The sequence below is a fragment of the Rattus norvegicus genome, chromosome 4, assembly GCF_036323735.1.
Source record: "Rattus norvegicus strain BN/NHsdMcwi chromosome 4, GRCr8, whole genome shotgun sequence".
NCBI classification, from domain to species: Eukaryota; Metazoa; Chordata; class Mammalia; order Rodentia; family Muridae; genus Rattus; species Rattus norvegicus.
The window spans coordinates 37,274,133-37,291,573 of NC_086022.1; the positions used below are offsets into that span (position 1 = coordinate 37,274,133).

At 40.1% G+C, this 17,441-nt stretch overlaps 1 protein-coding gene across 1 annotated transcript in view; it reads left to right on the forward strand.

Moving 5' to 3' along the window:
• The first annotated feature begins 138 nt into the window (after nt 1–138).
• Glcci1 (glucocorticoid induced 1) overlaps nt 139–17,441 on the forward strand; it is a 327,628-nt gene continuing 310,325 nt past the window's right edge. Inside the window, exon 1 of the mRNA NM_001177442.1 lies at nt 139–219. The gene's annotated coding sequence lies outside the window, so the exon portion shown is untranslated. The remainder of the gene's footprint in view (nt 220–17,441) is intronic.

Here is a 17,441-nt window from a genome sequence, read left to right on the forward strand (position 1 = left end):
GGAGCTCAATGCTTCCGGAAGTACTGGTCTACTGCCTAGTGACGCGCGGCGTTCCGGAAGTTGCTGTGGCCGAAACGCAGTGGTCAGTGGAGGCGGGACTTAGAGGGGCGGAGGCCTGGGACCGGGGATCTGAAGCGGCCAAACGTTGACTTGACCCCGGAAGTAGGCTGAAGGACCGGGCGAGCGGCAAGCTACGGGCAGCGGCGGACGGACTCTCAGGTAGTTTTCTTGCGGGAGGCGTCTGGATCTTCCAGCCCCACTCCTCCGGAGGGCTGAACGGTCGGGGTAGGGGGCGGAGTCAGGCTTCTAGTCCCGGAATGCCACGGTACCGGTGGTGACAGTTGCCAGCTTGTGCATGGGTGGAGCGGGTGTGTGTCTAACCTGGAGTTTGGGTTTTTATTTTTAAGCGAGTTCTACCTGAAGGGAATCATCATCAGTCTTTATCCCCTCCCTCAGGAGGTTGTTGCTAGGAGACAGGTCCATTTCTGTAGCACTTCGTGTAATGTACCTGCCTACTTCACCCACAGGCAGCAAGAGGTGCTGCTCCTTTCTTTACCTTGGACCTTTGCTAGCCTTGGCGGTACGGAGGTGTCCATTTCCTTACCTACTGCGGGCGAGCGTGCATTGGGGCTGCGGTAGAGGAGGACCACTGGGCAGGATTCGAGGAGACAGGCATCACACCAGCTGTTGGACCTAAGCTAGTGCTCCTCCACTGGCGTCACATTTTCTCTTTATGCAGATGAGGGGTTGACTGTTTGTAAGGCCCTAGCTAACTCTAATTTTGGGTTGTAATATTATTATCTAGTTCCCCGAAGTACTTTGAGCCGGCTGACTGAAAGATGTATTCCAAGTGTATTCCAAGATTTGAAGAAAATTGTGGGATGTGTTCCTGGTTCATAGAGTGACTGGAAGCTGGTAGCTGTTGCTTTTTAGTGATTTCACCAGCAAGGGATTGGTACTGGGAAATTTCAAAATGAATGCACATAAAAATACCTTCAAAAGAGGTTGCAGAACTTAGAACATAATTTTAATTGAGTCTCATAATTATGTGGAACAGTGTCTGGATTTTTCTAAAGCCACGGGTTTATAAGCCTTCAAATTCAGGGTCCTAATTGGAGTTCCAATGTAGTTCCTGTTGTTGTTGCCTTAAGTAATAAAATGCAAAGATCTGGTTTGAGATTTTTATATGTCAGTTTAAGAGTGAAATCCGATCTACCCTATTTAAATGATTGTTAGCTCTTCCTAGTGTTTATGTAGCATTTAATATGTTCGTCTTAATTCTGTTGTTAATAAAACAAGTTTAAAGAATTTCATTAGTTGTGGACTGCATTTCCTTTGGGTGCTGGAAAGTCGGTATTGAAGCATTCAGGCTACACCACTGCTTTTTCTACCCTGGTGCATAGCACCCTGTAAGTTACCAGTTGAGTTCCAGTTTACATTCTCTGTGTGCTGCAAGCAAATGGTACCCTGTCTTCAGCCATAGGTGCTTACCTTCTACTCATGGTGGACAACTAAGAGCATGGTAGTAAATTGTGTTGTTAGGGTGCCTCTGGGGCACCCTTCTCAATAACTCCTAGGGAGGTATATCACATCTTTCCAGCCCTGAGATTCTTGTTTAGTAACTCATGCCTTTAGGGGAAGCATTCTTCACCCTTGTAGGGTACCTCCATTTAAACTCCTTTTAAACCCAGTTATACATTTCAGTTAGCTTACAAAGTAGTAGTTTCCTTGAGGCCTCTACATACAGCCTTAGTCTTGGTTAGCCCACCTGCTTTACCCCAACCTCCTGTTCCCATCTCCACTTAAGCCTTTTATCCCTAATATTCTCCCCCAACAAACTACTTTTATAGCACACATGTTCTACTATCCCTTCTGATCCTTAAAATTCCTCTATATCCATCTTTGGCCTTTTGTAGCTTCCTGACCTCTAAGGACACCAACAAGTAAGCACACAAGTCTAAAATCTTAAAGCTAGGATCCATATGTGAGAGAACACATCATGTTTGTCTTTCTTGGCCTGAATTACCTCATTAAGTATGAAACTATTTTCCAGTTCCTTTAATTTTCTGGTAAATTTCATAATCTTGTTTTTTCCTGTTCAGCTGAATAAAACTTGATTATGTATATGTAAACATCTTCATTATTTGTTCCTCAGTTGCTGGGCATTCAGGACGATTCCATTTTCTCACTATTGTCAATAAGCAGCAATGACATGGATACTGGAATATCTCTGTAATAGGATATAGAGTACTTTAAATGTAAACCCAGGAATGGTATTGCTAAATCATGTGGTAGTTTTCTTTCAGCTTTCTAAGAGACCTCCTTCTTATTTATTTTTCTGCTGCTATCACAAAACATCCTGACCAAAACCAACTTGTACAGAAAAGGTTTGTTTGGCTTATATATCCTGAGTCATAGTCCACAGAGGGAAGCCACGGCAAAAACTCAAACCATGCTTCTGGAAGTGGGAGCTGATGCAGAAGCCATAGAGGAGTCTTGCTTATTGGCACACTCAACCCCTTCTTACAGAACCCAGGCCCACCAGACCAGGGGTGCCCTACTCACAATGGGCTGGGCCCTCCCACATCAAGTATTTATTAAAAAAATATTCTGTGGGCTTGTTTACAGCCCAATCTTATAGAGGCATTTTTTTCAATTATGATCCTGTCTTCTTAGATGACTCTAGCTTTGTGTCAAATTGACATAAAATTATCGAAGACACTTAATAGTGACTTAGTAATTTATATTCCAATCATCAGTAGATAAATGTTTACCTTTCTTGGCATCCTCTCAAGTGTTTTCTTGATGGCAACCGTTTTGACTGGAGTGAGATGGTATCTCAAGATAGTTCTAATTTCCATTTTCCCTAATAATGTTGAACACCTTTAAAATATTTATTAGCCACTTGTATTAATTCTTTTGGAAATGCTCTATTCAGTTCTACAGCACCCGTTTGATTTGGGTTGCTTTTGTGAATTATTCGTATATTCTAAATACTAATTCTATGTTGGATAATATAACTAGCAAAGATTTCTCCCACTTTGTAGCTGGCTCTTCATTCACTGGACAGTTTCCTTTACTATACAAAACATTTCTTTCCTCCAGAGTCCCATTTGTTGCTTATTAGTCTTATCTCCTTCGTGATAGAAATTCTATTCAGAAGGTCTCTACTATATTGAATTGAACTCCCTACTTTTTTCTTTAGTGCTTTCATAGTATCAGGTATTGTATTGAGGCCCTTGACCTGTTTAGCATTGACTTTTTGTGCTGTGTAGGAAGTACAGATCGAGTTTCATTCTTCCTCATACACAGATTCCCTGCCACCATTTGGTAAAGATGCTAGCTTTTCTCTAGTGTATGTTTTTGACATATTTGCTACAACTCAGATGGCCGTAGTTGCATTTTTCTGCTATTCCATTGATGTATGTGTGTCTTTCTGTGTAAATGCCGTGCTTTTTTCATTACCATGGTTCTGTGATGTAACTTGGAATCAGTTGTGGAGAGACTTCTGGTAGTATTCTTTTTGTTCAGGATTGCTTTGGCTATACAGGGTCATTTGTGCTTCCATAGGATTTTAAGGTTATTTTTCCACTTCTGGGAAGAATGTTGCTGGAATTTCCCCACATATTACATAGAATTTATAAATTGCTTTTGGGGTGGATAACCATTTTCACAATATCAATTCCTCTAGTCTATGAACCTGGGAAGTTCACCTGTGGATGTAAAAACCACAGTTCTCATGTTAAGGAGAACAAGACAGATATTATTCTCAAGTCAATATCGGTGATCATGGCCCAGGAACACATATGTAGGCTACCTCCAATTAGAGGTTCCACCATAGAAGCAGTTTCACAAAGTTTTTATAGTTTTACAGAATAATGACATAAATCAACTTTACATAAACCAACTTTAAGGCAACTTTAGAATACATTGGTGGCTACAAAAAGATCGGGGAGCTTTTTATAAGCCTAAGATAATGTCTGGTGGCATTTTTAGCTCTTAGGTGGGTGGAAGCTAGTGTTCTGCTAAGTTAATAGATTCTAAAAGGTTTGTATTTATTATCCCGAGGTGTTAGTCACATTCAGAGTTGGGCTGACTGGTCCAGAAGGTTAAAACTAGCTCAAGAGAAGTAATTAATCTCTAAATCTACAAAATTCTAATCTCTCACAATACTTAAGTAAGTTCATCAGTCTCTGCAGACACAAACTCCTTCCAGGAGTTTTTGTTAAAGCCAGACACAGCTTCTTTTCAGGAATTTTCATTCACACTTCTGTCCTCGATTTCACTCTTGAGTGTTTTCAAGTTTTCATTAGAGAGATCCTCCACATCATTAGTGAGGCTTATTCCAAGATCGGTTGTTGCTTTGCTTTGCTCTTATGGATGGTGTTGTTTTTTCTGGTTTTGTTCTTAGTATGCTTGTCATTGTTAAAGAGGAATGCTATAATTTTTGTATGTTGATTTTGTGTCTTGGCCTTTACTGGATTTGTTTATAGTTCCAAGAGTTTCCCGGTTGAGTTTTTAGGATCTCTTAGAGAGGCATAACAGGAGCAAGTATGGATGGATTTTCTTCTTCCTTTCCTATTTGTAACTTTCTTATTTTTTCTTTTGTCTTATTGCCCTAGCTAATTCTTTTTTTTTTTTTTTTTGGTTCTTTTTTTTCGGAGCTGGGGACCGAACCCAGGGCCTTGTGCTTCTTAGGTAAGCGCTCTACCACTAAGCTAAATCCCCAGCCCCGCCCTAGCTAATTCTTACTATATTGAGAATACTGACAGTGAACAAAGTAGATACCCTTGTATTGTTCCTAAATTTTTTTTGTGGAAATTCTTTTTGAGTTTTCCTCATTTAATACAATATTGACTATAAGCTTGTCATATATAACCATTATTATGATATATAATCATTCTATTCTGAGATTCTGATCACACCTCATTCCTTGGTCCTAGGTTTAACTCTTAATGCATTTCAGATCTAAGGTAGATATTTATATACTGTTTGTGATAACCCACAGTCCTTCTTTGTCCGATGCTATGTTTTTCAGCATCGGACAAAGAAGCTGACAATTTTTTTTTTTTATTAACTTGAGTATTTCTTATATACATTTCGAGTGTTATTCCCTTTCCCGGTTTCCGGGCAAACATCCCCCTCCCCCTCCCCTTCCTTATGGGTGTTCCCCTCCCAACCCTCCCCCCATTGCCGCCCTCTCCCCCATAGTCTAGTTCACTGGGGGTTCAGTCTTAGCAGGACCCAGGGCTTCCCCTTCCACTGGTGCTCTTACTAGGATATTCATTGCTACCTATGGGGTCAGAGTCCAGGGTCAGTCCATGTATAGTCTTTAGGTAGTGGCTTAGTCCCTGGAAGCTCTGGTTGCTTGACATTGTTGTACATATGGGGTCTCGAGCCCCTTCAAGCTCTTCCAGTTCTTTCTCTGATTCCTTCAACGGGGGACCTATTCTCAGTTCAGTGGTTTGCTGCTGGCATTCGCCTCTGTATTTGCTGTATTCTGGCTGTGTCTCTCAGGAGCGATCTACATCCGGCTCCTGTCAGTCTGCACTTCTTTGCTTCATCCATCTTGTCTAATTGGGTGGCTGTATATGTATGGGCCACATGTGGGGCAGGCTCTGAATAGGTGTTCCTTCAGTCTCTGTTTTAATCTTTGCCTCTCCCTTCCCTGCCAAGGGTATTCTTTTTCCTCATTTAAAGAAGGAGTGAAGCATTCACATTTTGATCATCCGTCTTGAGTTTCGTTTGTTCTAGGGATCTAGGGTAATTCAAGCATTTGGGCTAATAGCCACTTATCAATGAGTGCATACCATGTATGTCTTTCTGTGATTGGGTTAGCTCACTCAGGATGATGTTTTCCAGTTCCAACCATTTGCCTACGAATTTCATAAAGTCGTTGTTTTTGATAGCTGAGTAATATTCCATTGTGTAGATGTACCACATTTTCTGTATCCATTCCTCTGTTGAAGGGCATCTGGGTTCTTTCCAGTTTCTGGCTATTATAAATAAGGCTGTGATGAACATAGTGGAGCACGTGTCTCTTTTATATGTTGAGGCATCTTTTGGGTATATGCCCAAGAGAGGTATGGCTGGATCCTCAGGCAGTTCAATGTCCAATTTTCTGAGGAACCTCCAGACTGATTTCCAGAATGGTTTTACCAGTCTGCAATCCCACCAACAATGGAGGAGTGTTCCTCTTTCTCCACATCCTCACCAGCATCTGCTGTCACCTGAGTTTTTGATCTTGAAGCTGACAATTTTTTGCTCTGGCACTTTTTTACTTTTTGTTTAGTAATTTAAAATTATAGATTCATGTTTTATGGAACATTTTGTTGTTGATTTCTGTGGTTTGGTTTCAGGCTGTGTTTCTCAAGAAAAGATTTGTTTTCTTCTTTGCACAATGTTTTGCCCCAGGCTTTGTGTGTGTTCACTGTTCACTAAAATCTAGGCTTGTACCCATCAGAAGTCAGTACTGGCCATGAGAAAGATATTAGTTGTTAGTACTTAGATATCCCCCTATAGATTTGTAGCCCTTCCTTCTTTCTAGCCTTAGTAGAATTTCCTTACCTCTTAATAGTTTGGTTATGCATTTTTAAATGGTATTAACATATCCCAAGGTTTTTATATAGGTTGTACCAAGATACAACTTTTCTGGACATCTGATTTTTCATGTTACCAGAAATGTATATACACTAGTGTTATTTTTGGCTAAGAGTAAGAGCTGCATGCCTGGTTTTCCATTCTGTGAATTACCTAAGAGAGCTTGTGGGAGAATCCTAGTTGCTGAAGACAACAAGTTTAACTATACACAAAGCTTTAATGTATAGTAGCAGTGACATGTATTAAGGGGTAAAAGTGAGTTGGAATAATAGCTTGGAATGCCTTCCTTAAATGTGATGTGAAAGAATTGGCTTAATGATGGTGGGAGAGAAGGTTGGATGAAGAGTAAAATGACAAGGTTCACATTTTAGGAGGAACATTGATACTTTACAGTGGAGAATGGGTTGAACAGCCTAGTGAATGTGCTTTTGGTACAAGGAACACCAGATTTTATTTACTAATTCTGCATATATATACATAAAAGTTACTGCTTCTCTCTTAACTATTTTTAACCCTGCAATGCAGTGTATTCTGTAAATTCATACTGTTATACAACCATAACCACCATTTCCATTTTCAGAATTCATCTTCCAAAACTCATATTCTGTGACTATAACTCAATCATCCCTTAGCATTTTTACCTTCTACCTGTATTGATGTAGCTACTCTTAGGTATTATGCAAGTACAGTAATGCAATATTTTTCCTCTTGCATGGGCTTATTTTATTTAGCAACATCTTTAAGGTTTATGTCGTAGTATGTATTTCATTTCAACATTGACTAAAACACCATTGTATGAATATACCATATTTTGTCCATTCATCTGTCTACTGGTGGACATTTGGACTGTATACATCTTGCAGCTTAAATATTTAAGTAAAAAAGAACAGATAAAAGCCATTATGAGTTGACTCAATTAGTTCTAAGGTATTAACATCATGTTTTCATGGACAGGTACCATGAATATGAAAGCTGTGAGAATCCAAATCATTTTCCATCATTTTACACTATCACCATTTTAGTAGCCAAACTGTTGTATTATTGTTCACAAAGACCTCCATCTCACCAAGCTCTTGAGGAAAAATAATCTAAAAAAAAAAATCTAGATAGTTTGCCACTTATCTAATTAGTCATTTGACTATATTCTTCCAAACAGATAGGGTATAAAAGGATGCTTCCAAAGGATTCAATACAAATATGACTTCTGAGAATCCACTAGATTAGAAGATACCCAGGTTTGGTTGTCATAATCTATCCTGGTAATGACAATAGGAGAAGAGAGAAACCAAAGTCAGGAATTAAGACATTTCGGGAGAGAGTGGTTGGTGGACATGCAGTAAAGGCTGAAAATGAAATTGAGGTAGTTCTCAGGATCTGCCTCTAGTAGCTGATGGGCCACAATACTGTTCCTGAGATAGGGAGTAGAGGAATCTGTGCTGGCAAGTCTGACCGAGGCCTGGCCATCAAAAGAGAGTAAATGGCACTGAGTGAGGAATATAGACTTGGAAGTAGACACGTATATGTTATGTTCTGGTATGTTTTAAGTGACTTGGATAAGTCACACGACCATTCAGATCTCTACTTTTCTGTATTAACAGAAAACAAAGCTTTAAAAAATTATTGTTAGAAGCATTGGTGTCATGTATGTAAAGCACTGGATCTAAAAGCCTTGTGAACCTTATGAACTTTAAATAACAAAAGTTGTTTTTGGAATGGCTAAATTGTCCTTAAGTCTCTGTGGAGCATCTTAATGGTAATGAGCACCAAGACAGTGAGTGTGGAAAGAAAATTCAAGCCACTTGTTCAGAAGGCATTGCCTGAGACTGCAGTATCTAAATCCATTTGGGTCGTGTTTTACCTACTTCTCCCTAGCAGCCCGGATAGATAAAAGATCTCTTTTACTCATGTGGTTTAAGAAGATGTGTTCTACATTTACATCTATTATTGTGGGAAACTATCAGACAGACACTCTTCCTAGTAGTCTGTGGGTCCACATGTTCCCTGGCTGTGTAGATCTCATTCTGGTGAACTTATTGATGGAGAGACTGGGTTGCTGCTGTAGCTTTCTCTTGTTGGCCGCTTCTTGCTCTGTGTCTAGTCCTGGTAGTCAGTTGAATGTACATTCTTTGATTCATTCAATTCTAGCGGCTAAGAAACCTTAGCCATGTGTGGCTCTTCTAGGCAATAATTGTGTCTTCCGTGGCTTAGGCTATAAAAGGAATCTAAATGAGATGGAAAATGAGGACTGATTTGTAATTCTTTGAACTTGAAATTAGACAAGTCCTGTGCTCCACTTACAGAGCTTTTTCTGTTTTAAGTTCTAATTGGAGCACCGGCATGCTAATTATCATGACTTTATTCCTCCATTACCGTACATGGTATTTATCTGAGATATTGGCTATACTGGAGAGATGTTTTGTGTTGGAATTGTCTGGAATCCTTTTATGTGTTTTTCTTTCAGAGTTGCACAATTAAATGCAGTAGGCATTATTGTTCTGATGATCTGTATAGATTTTTTTATTCCCAACTAGCAAGGATTGTTTTTGGCATTTATGTAGAATTTTGTTTGTGATTTTAGTAAAACAGAAAAATATATCATTAAATCATTAACTTAGAAGGATCAATATGATACAAAAAGCAGAAAATTATCTTCTTAGTGAATAACTGAGACTTGGCTGATAATTTGCAACTTACAGTTTCTCAGAAGTCAGTAACTTGATCTTTTAGGCTCTGTATCACAAAAAAAAGTTAGGCTTTGGAGCCTTACATGATGGGTCAGTGGCACAGCAGAGAAGGTGCTTACTACCAAGCCTGCTGGCCTCAATTTGACCTCCAGTACCACACAGTGGAAGGAGAGGAACACCTCCCACACATCATCTGAGCTCCACATCTACACCTTGGTGTGTGTGAATGTGTGAACAAAATATGATAACAAATATTGTTTTCCACTTCACTGATTAAAAAGAGGGTAAGTTTGTTTTATTTTAAATAAAACCTCTGACTTGAAGGTGCCCTCTTGACTGGAACTCATCCCATAGCAGGTGATGATGGCACACATCATCAGGATTAGTACACTGCATGTATCAGTATGCAATGCCAGCATTCACAGAGGAGAAAGGGACACTGTTCTCCATCCCAGGTAAAGTCTCACATTCCTAGGTCTCAGGGAATTTCTTTATCCGGTGCGCTCTTTCTGATCACTGGTAAATATTGCAGGAATCCTTTTCATCACATGCCTTGACTTTCAACTAAGGGTAGTTTTGATATGCAGGGAGCTTTTGTTAATGTTTTGGTCTTCCTAACATAAGCAATAGAGGGTATTTAGTAGATAGAGACCACCGATTCTATTTAACGTGCACTGTATAGCATCACTGTGAGACAGTCTTGCAGAGGTTGGGAAGGAGAGCATCACTCCCTGGGCATCGTTAAAGCATAGTTGGAATCTGTGGAAGTCGTTAGCGTTAATGACAAGTTCTTTATGTTTATACCATAACTTTCCATTTGATGTTCTTTTTCCTGTAAATATAGAAAGATGTCAGACTCCTAATTCACAGCTGTTCACACTCTTTATTGCTTCCCTAGTATTCTTGAACAAATGTTTGACTATCAGTAAAACAGTCACTAGCCATATGGAGCACTTCCCCAATACCTTGAGACATATCTGAAAGATTGCACCTGATTACCCTGACTTCTAACGGTGGAGCCCCAGCCAGGATTGTTGAAAGTAGTTTGTTCCAGACATTATGCTAATCACAGACCTGGATAAATAGATGATGATAAATGACTCCACAGCCATTCCACCTTGGCCAAGTGGGTAGCGCTTCCTTTGCTTGAACAAACACAGTGCTTATACTGTGCTGGTCTCTGGAGGTTCCTTGTACTCTTCCAGAATTCCCTATAGCTCGATGCTGTCTATGTAGCTTGTAATTCATGATTATCCAACTGACAAATATTTTTAAGTGTTGTTTTAAGTTTGCTAAAATATCCATAAGGTCATGTTAGGAGAGTACATTTCATTTAAATGTTTTCATTTCCTGTTGAAATATATTTACATGACGTCACCTTCAATTCAGGTTACAAGTGCAGAGGTTAGAAGTGCTAAGTTGGAATATGGCATCTCTTTAAAGTGAGGCTATGGCATGCTTGACTCTGCTTTTCCGTGCGTCTTCTCACTAATGGAAACGGGGGTGATTATGGATGGCAACAGAGGCAAAATGGTCTTACAGACTCAGATGAAACTGGTAATCAAGTCCAATACAGCTGTAAGTAAGTGGCAAGGAAAAGAACCAAGCTAGGTCCATAAGAGTTGCCACTTCTTTATGTAGTGTCAGAGTCATAACTGTGCCATATCAAGTTGAAAATGTCATCATTCTCTAGACAGTTGGGTGTATTTAATTGGTAATCTGATTTTCCTTTTTTGTTACATGCCTTGGTTGGTTGGTTGGTTGGTTGGTTGGTTGGTTGGTTGGTTGGTTGGTTCAGTAGTAAAGTATAAAGGCTTTTGGGGGATGGTGCACTTACCACCACCAAATTGTGTCTTTATGTGCTGCCTAACACATTCAGAGGCAGTTTCCACGCTACTCCTGGCCAGAAGAGGAAATAGAAATGAAAAAGAAAGAACAAGGAGAAGTTTCCCACACTTTGAAAAGCTAACGTGTCTTTATACATTTGTTTGCTTAGTTTGAAGATCAACGTTATTTTTCATTAGCTTTTGAGAGAAAAACAACGAGACAGGCCCGCTATAGGACTGCAGCTGCCAGGGGAAGGGGAAAGTAAGAGAAAGCTATGCTGTTAGCAGTGGAGGTCAGCAAGCAGCAGCAAAGCAAAAGAACTGGCTTTCAGCGGAAGAAGGAAAAACCCCAGATGCCAGGAGAAGCATGCTTGTGTTTAGCCAGTATCTGTGAAGAGATAAAGAGAAGAGAAGAAAAGGTTGGGTTTTCTGAGTTAGGACAGGCCTCAGAGCGGAGGCTCTGTGGTACAGCCTAACAAAGCCTCTGCAAGCAGCTGCACTCAAGTCGTTTTAAATGGCTGGGAGTGGGTATTAAAATGCACTGTTTAGATGTCATTGGGTATGTCTTAAAGGGTAATATAAGGCTTTGATTTCAACACATAAATATTTGCAGCATTCCATAATTCTTACCAAAACTGAGAGCAGCACTCACCTTTGGGTGAGTATAGCCATGTATATTTAGAATTCATAGGACACCAAGTTGATGTAACAAAATGGTGGTAGGTTCCCCCTTAGGGCCCATTAATTACTTCCCGAGCCACAAGCTTTGACCACGGTTCCAATACCAGGCACTATAATGTCTTTTAGAATTTTTAATGAAAATCTTTAGTTATAAACTAGAGTAGGTGGTAGCAGATAATTCTTTAAAAACTTTATGGACCGTGTGAGAGCCCTGGTACAATCAGTAGTTTTTGAGACCTTAAAGACATTTATTATTCTTTGATGGTTTCTTACTTGTGTACAGTGGGTTTGGGTCATTTTTGCCACTACTGCTATTCCCTTTCTCATTCCTGCATACTTCTGTGGAGCCCATTCACACCAAGCCTCTCTCGTACTTTTGTCTTGTTTGTTTGCTTGTTTGTTTGTTTGTTGTTGTTTGTGATCCACTCAGTTTAATTCCAGCATGGATTGGGGATGGGATATTTTCTGGTTTACGGAGCCCACTAAATAAAATCCCTTTTTTCGCTCAGCTATCATTAACTGGTGATCATTCCTGGGGGAGGAGTGGGGACTCATAGCTCCTTTCCTATCCATGATGGAATTTTGCAGGGCTTCATCTTGTGCATATCTTGTATAGCTACTCACAGTTACTGGCAGTTTCTAGTTGTAACACCCATGCCATCTCCAGACACCAGCACTTTTAGCACTTCTTCTCATCTTTCTACCCGTGTCTTCTGTGATGCTCACTGAGCCTTGGGGAGCCCATACAGATTTTCCTCTTAGAGGCCTGTACTTAACAGTCACTTATTAATAGCATTTTACTAGTTATAAGTCTCTGTGTTAACCATTACCCACTGCAAACAGAAGCTTCTTACCAAAACTGAGAGCATATAACCATATGTAGAATTCATTTGACACCAAGTTGATTTAACAAAATGGTGGTAGGTTCCCTTTAGGGCCTGTTACTTCCCCAGTCACAAGCTTTTGACCAGGGTTCCAATACCAGGCATAAATATCATCACAGGATGATGAAGTACATGTTAAATCAAATCACAGAGTGGTTGATTACCTCCATCCTAGTCTTGCCTCTATTGGAACAGTGGGGGCATTTTGTTGTAGACTTAACAGAATAGTAAAACAATCGTGAATGGACAGACTCTTGGGAGTGACTCAGAATAGCTAAAGTCTTTCAGAGAATTTCCTTTGTTGATTAGATTTAGGCTATTAAAAATGCTCATTTTAGTTCTAAAACTGTCATCTGAGGAAAATTCCATTTGCATAATATTCAATTAGTTTACATAATATTTTACAAAATTGAAGTAGTTGCTATCATATAAAAAGTAGGTTTTTACACAATACTTGAATTTCTAGTATGCCCTAAAATATTGAAATGTAATTCCCGTTTTCTTTTTTGTTGTTAACTTTTTTTTAGGCTAGGATACAAAGTAATGAATGGGTATCATTATAAGATCTTCCTCACACTGTTTTTCTGCTTTTAAACATTTCTTTCCTATTTTCTTACTCAACTTATCACTCTCTTTGTCCTCTAAGGCAGGAATTTCCAGGTTTTTTGTTTGTTTCTTTTGGTTTTTTGGCTCTTTTTTAATCTCTATTTTGTGAAGTAGAATAGCTGAGCTATTTTAGTACACCGCCCTCTTTCCCCCAAGATATTTCCTGTCTTATTCTAGTTATCACACTTTACTTCCCAACATTGCTTAAAAAATTAATCTTTTGTACAAGACTCTTCTAGAGTAAATGAATTTAATATTCAACAAATCTTGATATGCTGATCTACATATGTTGGTGTGGGCATTGACAAATGGAGCCTGCAGGATTAAAAACACACATACATATTCTGGTATTTTTGACTTTTCAGCCTTTTAAATAATTTTTCTTTATTCTTCTGCAGTCTTGATTTCTATGGCTTAGCCTCATAGTACTTTCAGGTGAGGTTAATTCCTTTGTTGTCCTGTACACACCCTTATTCTTATTGGCTCTTCTTACAAACCTCCTTCTCCTTCCCTTTGTATCGATGCCCTATCAATCAGATGTCCTAAAAAACAGTCTGCTAGGGCTTTTAGGATTTTTTGTGATCTTTTAGAAATGATTTACACCATTTAATGAATTCTTGTCTTAGATTAAAATTACAGAAAGCATAAAGCACAGCCCTACTCTTATTTTGTACTCTCAACAAGAATTAGTAAATGTTCATCTACATTTATATTTTATTTGCATAATCACTCATTTCATAATCTATCATATGGAAGAAGATGATTATATATTGTTTAGGGTTTAATTTGTTAGTAGTGTGAAATTCATTATTGAATTTCACTTCTGATTTATTTACATTAACTAGTGAAATTAAACAGACAATAAACTCGAAAAAAGTATTTATGTCTTAATCTATTTTGTATGGGTGATGTTACTTAAGAAGAAATCCTCAGAATAGTGTGAAAAATTAATTACATTACACACTCTATCATTCCCTGTGAGCTCTGTCTTGCCTGGCGTCTAGCTTACCTGCTGGATGTGGTTTGTGTGTATTCTTAAGTAAATACACTGCCCTTTATGTTTCGGTTGTGTTGAATGCATAAAGAAATGTTTTCACTATTTTACACAGAGATTATCTGTACCAAACACAAATTGGTTTACAACTTTGAGATGATTTTCTGAATAATTGTGAACTAAAATGTTTATTTAATACCTAAATATGCTAATAATGAATATTCATGTGATTTGTATGTTTCTTCTCCCAGTTTTCAGCTTGAGAATGTGAAGTCAGTCCTGGTGTAGCTCTGAGATCCTATGTCTGCCTAGTAGGAGGGTATATTTCTAACTTAGCCAGGAACCATATTGCAGTTAGCAAATAATAGGTTTTTAAGAATAAATTATGGTTTTTCTTCTATTTGCAGTGGTAAAATTTGCTTATTATAGACAACTTTTAAATGCTGAAAGTAGTGGAAAAGGGAAAGAGCCTGGAACATATTCAGGAGCTCACGTGGACGTCATCATTCCTGTCTATCAGACCCAGCACTCGGCAGCACTGATCCTTACAGGCTCGGCTCACTTTCCAGACGCTGCTCTAAGGTTAAAGTCTTGCTAGTGATTGTCTCAGAAGACTGGCAGGCTGAGGTGACAGTCCCCCCCCAGCCCCCAAATATGAGTCTAGTGCGCTGCAGCAGTGCTGCGTCTCTGTCTTATGCACCTAACCAATAGTGCAAGTAGAAATACAGAGTACATCAAATCCTGGCCTTCGTTGCTGTGCAATTTATAGATATCTTGAAAACAGAGGAGCAAGGCCTGGGAAAGTAGGGTATTCATAAAAACGGATGTAGACTTAATCAAATGTGTTGACTAGTACTGAGGAGTGCTAGTGTTGTCAGAAGTTTAAGACCTTCTTATCTTTCAGGGTTTGTTGGTGTTTAGATGTGTGTGTGTGTGTGTGTGTGTGTGTGTGTGTGTGTGCACGCACGTGTGTGTTCATGCTGGAATGCATTATGAGAATGCATGAGTGCAGGTCAGGGCACAACTTTTGGGGACATCTTACACTTTGTTTGAAGTGTGTCTCTCTTGGTCTGCCATGTAGATGCTAATTCTAGGTTAGCCAGCATGGGAATTTTGCACTTCTGCTGTTTCCTGTCTCTGCCACCCATCTTGCCATGGGAGATCAGGATTATGCTGGGAGTTGCTCACCCTGCTTTGTCCAAGGGTGTCAGGGGCCTGAATTCAGGTCGTAAGGCTCATTGCACAGCAAGCGCTGTGACCCACTGAGCTGTCTCTACACCTATTTTTGAGATAGGGTTTCACTGTGTAGCCCTGGCTAGCCAGGAACTTGCAATATAGACTAGGCTGGTCATTACCTTACTGTGTGATCTGTTTTACTCTGGATAGCCAAGGACTGGAATTACAGACATGAACCACCATACCTAGCTTTGATGTTCTGTTGATTAAAAAGCAGATTTCAGTAAGATTATGCTGAGTTTGGTGGTGAGTGCCGATCGTCCTACCTGTTTTAGAAGCTAAGGATGCAAGATGAGTGAGGGGAGCCTCCTCACCATTCAGAGAGCTTGCCTCCACCTCCCAAGTGCCAGGATTCTAGGCACGTGCCACCGTTTCCTTCTTTTTGTTTTGATTTTTGATCTTGTTTTTCACCATCCCTCAGAAGCCATGTATCATGGTATTCTCTGGAGGGGTACCAACCTATTTCCAGGCCTTTTTTTTTTTTTTTTTTGACTCTATCATGGGATATACAGTTAAGCTCTCTATCTTTGAGGAGTTGGGGTGAGGGCCATCTTCCTGTATTAAAATACTGTCTTTTCCTCATGGGTGATGTTTTGTCCTTTCCAATTTTTATTCTTTTTAAATTTTTTTATTCATTTATTATATATAAGTACACTGTAGCTGTCTTCAGACACACCAGAAGAGGGCATCGGATCTCTTTACAGATGGTTGTGAGCCACCATGTGGTTGCTGGGAATTGAACTCAGGACCTCGAGAAGAGTAGTCGGGTGCTCTTAACCGCTGAGCCATCTCTCCAGCCCTTTTATTCCTTTTAAAAGGGAAATCTGCTAATTGTAGTGGCATACACTTTAAATCTCATCTCTGGGTTCTGGAGATTAGGAGCTAACAGGGCAGGAAGATAGATCTCTTGATTTCAAAACCAGCCTGGTCTACAAAGGTTCCAGGCCAGTCAGGGCTAAATTGTGAAATCCTGTTTTATTTTAAAAAGTAACTAAATGCAAACAACCACAGTATGGGGCTGCTCACTGGGGGCTCCCCCTGGAGAGCTCTGACCCGGGTTCAGGAGAGGGGGGGAGAGAACTCAGGTAGGGAGGGGGAACAGCTTTGACTGCCTCGTTGCTAGTTCTTCTCCTTTCTGCGGCTGCCACTTTGGTTGCTTGGCAGGGCTGAGCCAGCAGGAGACTGACTAGACAGTGAGGGTGGAAGGGAGCTTCTGGGAGCAATTTCGGGAGAGCAGATCTCTTCCCCAAGCGGCGGTGTTACAGCTCTTAAGACAGAAACTCTCAGACGATGGAGTAATTCCTGCACACCTTTAATCCTTCTGAACAGGATTCTTAAATACAGTTTTTGGATGGGTCAGGGTCTGACAGCAGGTACTTCCTATTGGTTTGGCCTGAGAACTTGGGAAGACCTCATCTACATATTTGGAGGCGTGGTCCTGCTTCTATGATTGATCTGTCTTGAGTCTCTGTGACCTCTGGTCACATCCTCACCTGTGGAGGAGGGGCTTGGGGCATTGCCCTACAGGACTGGTCTGTCTCAAACCTCTCCACAGAGGTCTGTGTGGGGTTGCAGCTAGTGAGGCCTTGATCTCATAAGGGACTGGGAATGTGCCTGCCGTCCTTTTAGGGTCTCCAGGGATTCAACCTATCTCAACCAGGAATCACTGTAACTTTCACAGCCTGCCACCCTACACCCCAGAAAGAAAGAAAGAAAGAAAGAAAGAAAGAAAGAAAGAGAGAGAGAGAGAGAGAGAGAGAGAGAGAGAGAGAGAGAGAGAGAGAAAGAAAGGAAGGAAGGAAGGAAGGAGGGAAGAAAGGAAGGAAGAAAGGAAGGAGGGAAGAAAGGAAGGAGGGAAGAAAGGAAGGAAGAAAGGAAGGAGGGACGGAAGGTGGGAGGGAAAGAGAGGAAAAGGAGAAAGAATTACTAG